Here is a 14294-nt window from a genome sequence, read left to right as displayed (position 1 = left end):
TGTCCAGCATGAATCTAACTAAAGGGTTTACCCTTCCAGGCCCAGAAATATTACATTAAACAGACCAAATATTACTCCAGATATGGTCTGACCAAGACCCTGTACAGCTGCAGTAATTCATCCCTACTTTTATATACTTTTCCTCATGCAATAAACACCAACATTCCATTTACCTCCCTAATTACTTCCTGTACCTGCAAACTAATATTTTTTTGTGATTCATGTAGCAGGATACACAGATCTCCACGTACTGCAGACTTTCACAACCTCCATTTTAAATACTATATTGCTTTCTATTCTTTCTGAAAAGTCAACAGGTTCACACTTTTCCCACATTATACTCCATACGCCAATGTTTTGGCTGCTCACTTAGTTTATCTATAATCCCTTTGTAGGCTTGTATCCCCCTATTGACAACTAATTTTCCTACCTACCTTGGTATCATCAGCAACTTTATCTGCCATACTTGGTTCCTTCATCCAAATCATTGATATAGATTGTGAATACGTGAAGCCCCAGCATTGATCCTTATGGCACTCCACTAGTAACAACTGGGCAATCTAAAAAAAAGTCCCATTTATCCCTCTTGTTCGCTAACCAATATTTACCTTGTTAATATATATCCCCCCTCTCCCACTCCATGTATTCTTATCTTGTGTAGTAATCTTTGATGTGGCACCTTGTCAAATACCTTTTGGAAATCCAAATACACCACATCTACAGATTTTTCTTTATCCACCTTGCTTGTAACTTCCTCAAAACACTAATAATATGGTTAATATGATTTCCCTTTCACAAAACCATGCTGACTCTGCCCCATCACATTATGATTTTCTAAGTAGCTGCTATAACCTCCTTAATAATGGGTTCCAGCAATTTTCCTATGACAGATGTTAGGTTATCTGACCTGTAGATTCCTGCACTTTGTCTCTCTCCTTTCTTAAATAAAGGTGTTACAGGAGCCATTTTTCAAATCTGCTGGGAGCCTTCTAGAATCTATACATTCTGGAAGATTATGACCAATGCCTCGATTATCTTTGCAGCCACTTCTTTTAATATCCTAGGATGCAAATCATTTGGTTCTGGGGACATGTCTGCCTTTCGGTCTAATATTTTCCCAGCACCTTTTCCCTGGTAATGGTGATTGTTTTTAAACTCCTCCTTTCCATTAACCTTTTGTTTTTCAGGTATATTTGTGAGGTTTTTCAAATCTTCTGCAGTGAAGACAGCTACAAAATACATATCCAATGCCGCTGACATTTTCTTGTTTTCCATTATCAATTCCCCAGACTCACACTCTAGAGGACCAACACTGGCTTTAGTTACTCTTTTTCTGGCTAAATGCTTGTAGAAACTCTTACTTTCTGTTTATATATTACCAGCTAGCTTCTCTCATACTCTTACTTTCTTCTTCTTTATTATATTGTTAAGTCATGCTGGTTCTTAAAATGTGTTCAATTTTCCTTTCTCACTGGGATAAAGCTTTGCTGAGAGTTATTTAAAATCTCCATAGAAATCTGCCATTGCACCTCTACTGTCCTACCTTTTAACCTAGTTTCCCAGTTCACTTTAGCCAGCTCTGCCTTCATACCCTTATAATTACCCCTATTCAAGTTTAAAATGTAGCCCCAGAATTCTCCCCTTCAAAGTGAATGTGAAATTCTATCATGTTATGGTCGCTGTCACCCAGAGCCTCCTTTACCATGACATTATAGATTAATCCTGTCCCATTGCTCATTATCAGGTGTAGAACAGCCTGCTCCTTGGTTGCCTTTAGACATAGAACATATAGTGCAGAAGGAGGCCATTCGGCCCATCGAGTCTGCACCGACCCACTTAAGCGCTCACCCCCCGTAACCCAATAACCCCTCCTAATATTTTTGGTTACTAAGGGCAATTTATCATGGCCAATCCACCTAACCTGCACGTCCTTGGACTGTGGGAGGAAACCGGAGCACCCGGAGAAAACCCATGCAGACAGTCACCCAAGGCAAAAATCGAACGCGGGTCCCTGTGAGACCGTGCCACCGTGCTGCCCATGAATTCATTTTCCATCTTACCCTTTGCCAATCTGATTTGTCCAATCCACATGTAGATTAAAGTCAGCCACAATTATTGTGATACCTTTCTTACACACCCGATTTATTTCTTCTTGTATATTCTGTCCTACAGTGTGACTGTTCCGAGGGAGCCTATAAACTACTCCCTGTAGCAACCTCTAGCTGGTCCTATTTCTTACCTGTATCCTGATTCTACATCTTGCTTTTTGAAGCTTGGCTGTCTCTCATTACCGTATTAATGACATCCAACATTTACAGAATGACCCCACTATCTTTTCCTAGCTTCCTGTCATTTTAAAATGTCAAATCCCCTTCAATGTTTTTTCCCATAAGGGGCTGGTTTAGCACAGGGCTAAATCGCTGGTTTTGAAAGCAGACCAAGGCAGGTCAGCAGCACGGTTCAATTCCCGTACCAGCAACCCCAAACAGGTGCCGGAATGTGGTGACTAGGGGCTTTTCACAGTAACTTCATTTGAAACCTACTTGTGACAATAGCGATTTTCATTTTCATTTCATTTCATGTTCAGGTCCCAGCCTTGGTCACCCTGAAACCATGGGCTGGATTCTCCGCCGGCGGGATGCTCTGTTTTGCCGGCAGCCCGGGGGTTTCCCAATGGCGTGGGGCTGCCCACAATGTGAAACCCCATTGACTAGCCGACATAACGGAGCATCCCGCCGGCAGGGTAAAACGGAAATGTGGCGGCGCGGAGAATCCAGCCCTATGTCTCCATGATGGTTTTCAGCTTATACATGTTCATTTCTATCTCTGCATTTTGTTACGAATGCTGCTCTCATTCAGGTACAGAGCCTTTAACTCTGTCTTTTTTCCAATTTTTTTGCAAGTTCTGGCATTATCTGCTGGTGCATTCTTAAATTTGCATCTTCTGTCCCTTCCTGTCTCATTCTAGTTATAATTTCCCAAATCATTACACTGCTCTATTATCTCTTTGTTTACCTTTAATTTACCACATCCCTTCACACATGATCCTACTCTCCCACTATTTAGATTAAAGCCCTCCCTAGTTATACCACTCATTAGAACCCTGGCCCTGGCATTGTTTGGGTGAAGACTGTCCCAACAGTACAGCTCCCATTTTCCCCAGTACTGGTGCCAGTGCCCTGTAAATAGAAACACACCAATCCCCCACACCAATCTTTGATCACACAGTCAACTCTCAAATCTTATTTGCCTAATGCCAATTTGCTTGTGGTTTAGGTTAGAGAAACATTAGGAACAATATTGTACCATTTTCTTCTTGTCTTATACTTTATTTTGAATTTGGATAATTCCTAATTAAAAGAAGTGCAACGAGGGGGAGGGGGGGGGGGGGGGTTAGGGTAGCATAGCATAGGGGGTTAATTCGGCGGGTCATGGCGGGTTGGGAGTTGGTGATTGCACTATGTTTATTATTCTTTGTACATTTTTTTTATACTGTTGCTGTTTGTAATGCCAAAAATACCTCATTAAAATTGTTTATTAAAAAAAAGAAGTGCTCTGAGAAATAAATGGTCTCAAGCACTCAATCACCATGGTCACTTTAGCTGTAAAGTTCCCTTGTAATTGTGTGATTTAAACTGAAATATATCTGGACATATCATTTTCAACAGTTCAAAGTGTCCGCCACCGCAAATTTAGTTTTTGAACTGAACATAAAACAAAATAATGTAGAAAAAAAATGATGAGTAATATGTAAAAATGAGAAAGGACCAGATACAGCGTCATGTTGATCTTTTGTCCACATCTGAAACATTGGGCTAGATTTGCCTGAAAAGATACCGATATCTCAATTACTCTTCATATTAATGCCCCAATCGGCCAGCAATTTAGAACGAGGAAAAGATACTCCATGAATTGCAAATCGCGACATGTCTCGGGCCAATTTCCACCGCTCTGCTGTTGTCTTCAAGAAAATAGCATCTTGCATCAACCTCCCTATGAGTTTCATGAAGTTTCTGGATTTTTACCATTAATTACCCATTAAACTTGCCAGAGAGTTAAATCTAGTAATTAAGGGTATAAGTGCCCTTTTATCAATGTGATAATTGATAATGAATGTCATTCAACCTCTTCTGCCCAGAAAATGAAGTCATAGAATTTAACAGCATAGAAAGAGGCCCCTCGGACAGCACGGTGGCGCAGTGGTTAGCACTGCCACCTCACCGCGCCGAGGACCCAGGTTCGATCCCGGCCCCGGGTCACTGTCCATGTGGAGTTGGCACATTGTCCCTGTATCTGCGTGGATCTCACCCCCACAACCCAAATATGTGCCTGATAGGTGAATTGGCCATGCTAAATTGCCCCTTAAATGAAAAATAAATAAATAGGTACTCTAAATTAAAACAAAAAGAAAGAGGCCCACCAGTCTATCGTGTCTGTACCAGCCATCAAGCACCTATCAATTCTAATTCCATTTTCCAACACTTGGTATGCTATGGTGTTTCAAGTGCTCATCAAAATGCTTCTTAAATGTTATGTGGGTTCCTGTCGTTCGGGCAGTAAGTTCCAGATTTCCACCAACTTCTGGGTGAAAATGTTTTTCTTCAAATCCCCTTTAAATCTCTTGCTCCTTACCTTAAATCTATGCCCGGTGGTTATTGACCCCTCTACTGAAGGGAAAACATTCTTCCTGTCTACCCTATCTATGGCCCTCATAAATTTTGTACAGTTTAATGCAATCCCCCCTCAGCCTCCTCTGCTCTAAGGAAAACAACCCCAGCCTATCCAACCTCTTTTCATAGCTGAAATGCTCCAGCCCAGGCAACATCATAGAACATAGAACATAGAACAATACAGGTGAATCTCCTCTGCACCTTCCCTAGTGCATTCACATCCTTCCTATAATGTGGCGGCTAGAACTGCACACAGTACTCTAGCTGTGACCTAATGAGCATTTTATACAGCTCCACCCTCTTGTATTCTGTGCCTTGGCTCATAAAGGCAAGTATCCCATATGCCTTCTTTTTATGAAAAGTATTAATATTCAACAAATTTTCAACAATTTTACAATACAAAACAAATACAAAACAACCCCAAACAGAACCCCCCCCCCCCATATCCCCCCCATAACCCCCCAAACAGTCGACGGTAACCAACTCCAACAATTGTACAACCCCTCATTTTCCCCCCTCAGTGTGAACTTCGCCTTTTCTTGGGTCAATAACTCCAGCATGTCCCCCCGCCACGCCGAGGCACAGGGTGGAGAAACTGACCTCCACCCCAATAGTACCCGCCTGCGAGCAATCAGCGAGGCAAAGGCTAAAATATCTGCCATCGCACCCGCCTGCAGCCCTGGTTGGTCCGACACCCCGAATATGGCTTCTAGGGGTCCGGGCTCCATATCCACATGTAAGACCCCCGAGATTGTACTCCCAAAACCTTTACAGCTTCGGGCAAGACCAAAACATATGAACATGGTTCACAAGGCCCTCCCAAATCATTCACAGACATCCTCCACCCCCTCAAACAGTCGGCTCATGCTTGACTTTGTAAGGTGCGCCCTGTACACTACCTTCAGCTGTATCAGCCCCACCTCACACATGAAATTGAGGCATTTACCCTCCACAGCATCACACACCACAATCCTGCCTCCAGCACTGCCCCAGCTCTCCTGCCCATTTCGCCTTAATCCCCTCCATGGACACCCTATCCTCCTCCAGAATCCTCCCGTAAATCGCTGAGACAATCCCCCTCTCCAACCCCCCCCCCCCCCACTCACTGCATCGCCTCCAGCAACGAAGAGGCCGGCGCTGTCGGGAAAACAATCCTCGCAAAGTCCCACACCTGCATATACCTAAAACTTTCCCCCCGTGCCAACCCATATTTCTCGCTCAATTCCTCGAAACTCGAGGACATCTTCATCACCGCCGCCTTTACCGAGGCAATCGCCTCGTCCACCCACACTTTCATCGCACCCATCATCTCTCTCCGCAGCACCTCCATATACTTGTCGAACTGCCTCTGAAACTCCCCCACCATCACCTCTGTCATAGTTTCAACTGTGAGGGACACGGCCCCACTCAGTGACCCAGCCTCCACCATCTTTCTTCCAGCCGGACTTAACCAACTCACTCGATCGTGGACTTTCGCTCGCCCCCTTCTTCCTAGTGTCCTCCATCTGGGTCTTCGACGTCTCACACCTTCCTTATACCTTCCCAAACCAGCTCACTCACAAACTACCCCTAAAACCGGGCATAAAAGTCCAAAAACCAGAGCCTCGAGCAGAAGCCACTTAACATGCGACCTCCACCTACATGTCGTCACCGGAAGACTCCCATATGCCTTCTTAACCACTTATCTACCTGCTTGCTGCATTCAGGGATCTTTTTAGGGTTAAGTTTTCTTTGCCACTGTTCTGTCCATCTAACAGTCCGTCTATACCATCCTGTAATAGAACATAGAAAAATACAGTAAGAAGTCTTACAACACCAGGTTAAAGTCCAGCAGGTTTGTTTCGATGTCACTAGCTTTCAGAGCGCTGCTCCTTCCTCAGGTGAATGAAGAGGTATGCTCCAGAAACATATATATAGACAGATTCAAAGATGCCAGACAATGCTTGGAATGCGAGCATCAGCAGGTGATTAAATCTTTACAGATCCAGAGATGGGGTAACCTCAGGGTAAAGAGGTGTGAATTGTATCAAGCCAGGACAGTTGGTAGGATTTCGCAGGCCAGATGGTGGGGGATGAATGTAATGCGACATGAATCCCAGGTCCCGGTTGTGGCCGCACTCATGTGTGCGGAACTTGGCTATAAGCTTCTGCTCGGCGATTCTGCGTTGTCGCGCGACCTGAAGGCCGCCTTGGAGAACGCTTACCCGGAGATCAGAGGCTGAATGCCCTTGACTGCTGAAGTGTTCCCCGACTGGAAGGGAACATTCCTGCCTGGTGATTGTCTCCCGATGTCCGTTCGGGTCGCATTACATTCATCCCCCACCATCTGGCCTGCAAAATCCTACCAACTGTCCTGGCTTGATACAATTCACACCTCTTTAACCTGGGGTTACCCCATCTCTGAATCTGTAAAGATTTAATCACCTGCTAATGCTCGCATTCCAAGCTTCTTACTGTGCTCACCCCAGTCCAACGCCGGCATCTCCACATCATAGAAAAATACAGCACAGAACAGGCCCTTCGGCCCATGATGTTGTGCCGAACCTTTGTCCTAGGTTAATCATAGATTATCATAGAATTTACAGTGCAGAAGGAGGCCATTCGGCCCATCGAGTCTGCACCGGCTATTGGAAAGAGCACCCTACCCAAGGTCAACTCCTCCACCCTATCCCCATAACCCAGTAACCCCACCCAATCACTAAGGGCAATTTATCATGGCCAATCCACCTAAACTTCTAATCTTTGAACTGTGGGAGGAAACCGGAGCACCCGGAGGAAACCCATGCATACACGGGGAGAATGTGCAGACTCCGCACAGACAGTGACCCAAGCCGGAATCGGACCTGGGACCCTGGAGCTGTGAAGCAATTGTGCTATCCACAATGCTACCGTGCTGCCCTTAAGAACAAATTAATCTACATTATATCATTCTACCATAATCCATGTACCTATCCAATAGCTGCTTGAAGGGCCCTAATGTTTCCGACTCAACTACTTCCACAGGCAGTGCATTCCATGCCCCCACTACTCTCTCGGTAAAGAATCTACCTCTGACATCCCCCCTATATCTTCTACCATTCACCTTAATTTTATGTCCCCTTGTAATGGTTTGTTCCACCTGGGGGAAAAGTCTGACTGTCTACTCTATCTATTCCCCTGATCATCTTATAAACCTCTATCAAGTCGCCCCTCATCCTTCTCCGTTCTAATGAGAAAAGGCCTAGCACCCTCAACCTTTCATCGTAAGGCCTACTCTCCATTCCAGGTAACATCCTGGTAAATCTTCTTTGCACCTTTTCCAAAGCTTCCATATCCTTCCTAAAATGAGGCGACCAGAACTGTACACAGTACTCCAAATGTGGCCTTACCAAGGTTTTGTACAGTTGCACCATCACCTCACGGCTCTTAAATTCAATCCCTCTGTTAATGAACGCTAGCACACCATAGGCCTTCTTCACAGCTCTATCCACTTGAGTGGCAACTTTCAAAGATCTCTCTGCTCCTCCATATTGCCAAGAACCCTACCGGTAACCCTGTATTCCGCATTCATATTTGTCCTTCCAAAATGGACAACCTCACACTTTTCAGGGTTAAATTCCATCTGCCGCTTCTCAGCCCAGCTCTGCATCCTACCAATGTCTCTTTGCAGCCGACAACAGCTGTCCTCACTATCCACAACTCCACCAATCTTCGTATCGTCTGCAAATTTACTGACCCACCCTTCAACTCCCTCATCCAAGTCATTAATGAAAATCACAAACATCAGAGGACCCAGAACTGATCCCTGCGGTACGCCACTGGTAACTGGGATCCAGGCAGAATATTTGCCATCCACCACCACTCTCTGACTTCTATCGGTTAGCCAATTCGTTATCCAACTGGCCAAATGTCCCACTATCCCATGCCTCCTTACTTTCTGCATAAGCCTACCATGGGGAACCTTATCAAATGCCTTACTAAAATCCATGTACACTACATCCACTGCTTTACCTTCATCCACATGCTTGGTCACCTCCTCAAAGAATTCAATAAGACTTGTAAGGCAAGACCTACCCCTCACAAATCTGTGCTGACTACCCCTAATCAAGCAGTGTCTTTCCAGATGCTCGGAAATTCTATCCCTCAGTACCCTTTCCATTACTTTGCCTACCACCGAAGTAAGACTAACTGGCCTGTAATTCCCAGGGTTATCCCAATTCCCTTTTTTGAACAGGAGCACGACATTCGCCACTCTCCAATCCCCTGGTACCACCCCTGTTGACAGTGAGGACGAAAAGATCATTGCCAACGGCTCTGCAATTTCACCTCTTGATTCCCATAGAATCCTTGGATATATCTCGTCAGGCCCGGGGGACTTGTCTATCCTCAAGTTTTTCAAAATGCCCAACACATCTTCCTTCCTAACAAGTATTTCCTTGAGCTTACCAGTCTGTTTCACACTGTCCTCTCCAACAATATGGCCCCTCAAATTTGTAAATACAGAAGAAAAGTACTCGTTCAAGACCTCTCCTATCTCTTCAGACTCAATACACAATCTCCCGCTACTGTCCTTGATCGGACCTACCCTCGCTCTAGTCATTCTAATATTTCTCACATATGTGTAAAAGGCCTTGGGGTTTTCCTTGATCCTACCCGCCAAAGATTTTTCATGCCCTCTCTTAGCTCTCCTAATCCCTTTCTTCAGTTCCCGCCTGGTTATCTTGTATCCCTCCAGCGTCCTGTCTGAACCTTGTTTCCTCAGCCTTACATAAGTCTCCTTCTTCCTCTTAAGACATTCAACCTCTCTTGTCAACCATGGTTCCCTCACTCGACCATCTCTTCCCTGCCTGAGAGGGACATACATATCAAGGACACGTTGTACCTGTTCCTTGAACAAGTTCCATATTTCACTTGTGTCCTTCCCTGACAGCCTATGTTCCCAACTTATGCACTTCAATTCTTGTCTGACAACATCGTATTTACCCTTCCCCCAATTGTAAACCTTGCCCTGTTGCACGCAGCTATCCCTCTCCATTACTAAAGTGAAAGTCACAGAATTGTGGTCGCTATCTCCAAAATGCTCCCCCAGTAACAAATCTATCACTTGCCCTGGTTCATTACCAAGTACCAAATCCAACATGGCCTCCCCTCTGGTCGGACAATCTACATATTGTGTTAGAAAAGCTTCCTGGACACACTGCACAAACACCACCCCATCCAAACTATTTGATCTAAAGAGTTTCCACTCAATGTTTGGGAAGTTGAAGTTACCCATGACTAACCCTGTGACTTCTGCACCTTTCCAAAATCTGTTTCCCAATTTGTTCCTCCACATCTCTGCTACTATTGGGGGGCCTATAGAAAACTCCCAACAAGGTGACTGCTCCTTTCCTATTTCTGACTTCAACCCATACTACCTCAGTAGACTGATACTCCTCGAACTGCCTTTCTGCAGCCGTTATACTATCTCTAATTAACAATGCCACTCCCCCACTCTTTTACCACCCTCCCTAATCTTATTGAAACATCTATAACCAGGGACCTCCAACAACCATTTCTGCCTCTCTTCTATCCAAGTTTCCGTGATGGCCACCACATCGTAGTCCCAAGTACCGATCCATGCCTTACGTTCACCCACCTTATTCCTGATGCTTCTTGCATTGAAGTATACACACTTCAACCCATCTCCGTGCCTGCAAGTACTCTCCTTTGTCAGTGTCCCTTCCCCACTGCCTCACTACATGCTTTGGTGTCCTGAATATCGGCTACCTTAGTTGCTGGACTAGAAATCCGGTTCCCATTGCCCTGCCAAATTAGTTTTCACCCTCCCGAAGAGTACTAGAAAACCTCCCTCCCAGGATATTGGTGCCCCTCTGGTTCAGGTGCAATCCGTCCTGCTTGTACAGGTCCCACCTTCCCCAGAATGCGCTCCAATTTTCCAAATACCTGAAGCCCCCCCTCCTACACCAATCCTGCAGCCACGTGTTCAACTGCACTCTCTCCCTATTCCTAGCCTCGCTATCACGTGGCATCGGCAACAAACCAGAGATGACAACTCTGTCCTGGCTTTTAACTTCCAGCCTAACTCCCTAAACTCGTTCATTACCTCCACACCCCTTTCCCTACCTACGTCGTTGGTACCAATGTGCACCACGACTTCTGGCTGCTCCCCCTCCCCCTTAAGGATCCTGAAGACACGATCCGAGACCTCCCTGGCCTTGGCACCTGGGAGGCAACATACCTTCCGGGAGTCTCGCTCGCGACCACAGAATCTCTTATCTATTCCCCTAACCATTGAATCTTCTATTACTATTGCTTTTCTATTCTCCCCCCTTCCCTTCTGAGCCCCAGAGCCAGACTCAGTGCCAGAGACCTGGCCGCTAGGGCCTTCCCCCGGTAGGTCATCCCCCCCAACAGCATCCAAAACGGTATACTTGTTTTGAAGGGGAACGGCCACGAGGGATCCCTGCACTTTCTGCCTGTTTGTTTTCTTTCCCCTGACTGTAACCCAGCTACTCTTGTCCTGTACCTTGGGTGTGGTTACCTCCCTGTAACTCTTCTCTATAACCCCCTCTGCCTCCCGGATGATCCGAAGTTCATCCAGCTCCAGTTCCCTAACACAGTCTCTGAGGAGCTGGAGTTGGGTGCACTTCCCGCAGGTATAGTCAGCGGGGACACCGGTGGTATCCCTCACCACCCACATCCTACAGGAGGAGCATGCAACTGGCCTAGCCTCCATCCCCTCTTACTTTACAGAATATAGCTGCCCTGTGGACCAACTGGACCTCTGCCCTCCAAATCTGCTGCCAGTCAGTTGCACTCTCTGTAAACTCCTGGCTCCCTTCTCGCTCTTTGCGGAAATGAAATGAAAGGAGCACCTTACTCCCTCCTCACCTAACTCCCTCAGTCACCAAACTCTCACTATAGCACTCAAATGCACCAAATTCGGCACTCAGTGCAAACTCACCTTCTTCTAAACCTTCTGTAATCTGAGGTTTTCCTTCTCGCTATTTACCACACCACCAATTTTCTTATTGTCGGGGATCATACCGCCCCCCCCCCCCTCCCCACATTGACTTTTGGATAATTATAACCGTGAAGTCTCACTTATTCAGGTTGTGAATTGTTTTATGAGATTTTACAAATGTAAAGTTTTAAATTTAAAGTTTTCTTAATCCAACCTTGCTCATTTTTCTCTTTCTTGCCCCAATCATTCTTTCCCTTTCTTTATTTCTCTTTCTGTATCTGATTTGACTCTGAATTCACCCGCTCTAGATCTCCCTCTTTCTCAGTCCTTCCTCTATTTATCTCTCAATCCTTAAATCTTAATGGTTAAAGAAGTACACTATCTGTCCCATTGATCACCGAAATCCCTGTTGCATTCACAATTCCAGCAACTTCGGCAACATTTTAAAAAAAACATGCACAAACAGGCTTGTATTTGTCAAATTTGCCTGAAAATTTCACAACAGAGACTTTCAATAAGCATGTTGTAATACGTTTCAGGCAATAATTAATGAAGAGGTGTTTGAGGGTGGCACGGTGGTGCAGTGGTTAGCACTGCTGCCTCAAGGCGTTGAGGACCCGTGTTCAATCCGAGCCCCGCATCGCTGTCTGTGTGGTGTTTGCACATTCTCACCGTGTATGTGTGAGTCTCACCCCGCAACCAAAAGATGTGCAGGATAGGTGGATTGGCCATGCTAAATTGCCCCTTAATTGGAAAAATAATAATTGGGTACTCTAAATTTATTTTTACAAAATGAAGAGGTGTTTGATAATTCATTGCTAGAATTTTAAATGATTATGATCTATCTGTATTTTATAACTGAGCACAGAGGATGGGACAATCATCATATTAACCAACTCTGCATTTATTGGAACAATTGCAGAGATGGGATTGATTTAGTTCAAGCTGAAGGCAACTGTTCAAAAAAATGCACACGTCTATTAAAATGTGTGACTAATAATAAACTTCGCCCGTCATTGGTAAAGGTTCCATCTAATTGGGAATGCGACTATAAAACCAGAGAAGTCTCAGGTTAAGTTTCCAGTTGATGCTGACTTCATTGATCTCAGCCACGTTAGCAGAAGCTCACAAAACCCGTGGCTTCAAAAGAGGACAAAAAGAAAATGAGCCAGAGTTTCTACTCTGAATACTGCTTCGTCATGGAAAGCATGTGGGGTGGAATCTTTGGGTGGTCTCACACAGTAGAACTGAATATGAGGCTGAGTATATAAGAGGCAATGATGCGATACCACCCGAGACAAAGCTTTACACAATTGAGTGTAGACGTCGGATAAGAACAGTTTAAGCCACCAGTGGTTGAATAGTCTATTATTATGGGCCAGGGTTTTAAAACTCCAACCAAAGAGAAAATGCTGGAAAATCTCAGCAGGTCTGGCAGCATCTGTAGGGAGAGAAAAGAGCTAAGGTTCCGAGTCCAGGTGACATCTGGACTCAACCTTAGCTCTTTTCTCTCCCTACAGATGCTGCTAGACCTGCTGAAATTTTCCAGCATTTTCTCTTTGTTTTCAGATTCCAGCATCTGCAGTCATTTGTTTTAAAAAACTCCAAAGTGTATTATGGAGTTCACCTGACCTACAACATTTATGTTGAATTTGGCTAGGATGGGCAGCACGTGGCACAGTGGTTAGCACTGGGACAACGGGGCTGAAGACCCGGGTTTGAATCACGGCTCTGGGTCACTGTCTGTGTGGAGTTTGCGCATTCTCCCCGTGTCTGCGTGGGATTCACTCCCACAACCCAAAGCTGTGCAGGTTAGGTGGATTGGCCATGCTAAATTGCCCCTTAATTGAAAAAAAAAAAATTGAGTACTCTAAATTCATTAAAAAAAAGAATTTGGCTAGGATGAGTACAAGAGCCTTCCCTTCAGGTGTGATTCATCAGTCATCCTAGATACTTTAATCAAAATAAGCTTTATTCTAAGAACTTAGTTAACATTCATATAAACACACATCAAGAATGTTTATCAATTACAAACATAAATACACCCCCCAGCTACAGTAATCTATGTGTACCACTTAATTAATTCCCCCTTAACTGTTCCAATCCAAAAACAAAATCCCCAAAACCCCTTTTCAAGGGCGTGGCCCAGCACTCCGCATTCTCACTTGAATGAGACTGGCTTTCCCTGAGATTCTTACCCCATCTCACCAGCAGGTTCAAACCCTTCCGGAAAGCAAACTATATCTTGTAAGTTATCAAAGCAGCAGGTAGCTTTCATCAATGTATTTTTTTACTGGAACAGATATTTAAAATGAAAATAGAGAGAGACTGGCCAAAACACTTCTGTTCTCTGTCTGAGTCCACAGCTGCCAAATCTGAAAGTGAAAGTAAAACAAACCTCACCGCCACAGCCCAGCTCCACCCACACAAGGACATCACTGAAGCCATGTGATAAGACAAAAACCTTTCATAAAGGGACTCGCCCATGACACTACCAATGCGCACTGACTAGGTTTTGACAAATCACTTGTTCAAAGTACTTTTGAACTACCAGTGCCAGCAGAAATGTACCCAGTATGAATCTCTGCCTCCAGGAACAGCATGGAAAATTGGGATGAAAAAGCGTTTGCTTTCAGTATTGTCGCTAAATTAGTGCGTGTGGAACAAAATTTTGAATT

The 14294-nt window shown here is 44.8% G+C and overlaps 1 protein-coding gene across 1 annotated transcript in view; it reads left to right on the top strand.

The window, feature by feature from the left end:
* Nucleotides 1–14294, top strand: part of map1b (microtubule-associated protein 1B) — a 171115-nt gene that overhangs the window by 143552 nt on the left and 13269 nt on the right. The window lies entirely within an intron of this gene.

Source organism: Scyliorhinus torazame, chromosome 9 (genome assembly GCF_047496885.1).
Source record: "Scyliorhinus torazame isolate Kashiwa2021f chromosome 9, sScyTor2.1, whole genome shotgun sequence".
In the NCBI taxonomy this organism is placed as follows: domain Eukaryota; kingdom Metazoa; phylum Chordata; class Chondrichthyes; order Carcharhiniformes; family Scyliorhinidae; genus Scyliorhinus; species Scyliorhinus torazame.
This window is presented reverse-complemented; position numbering and strand designations above follow the sequence as displayed.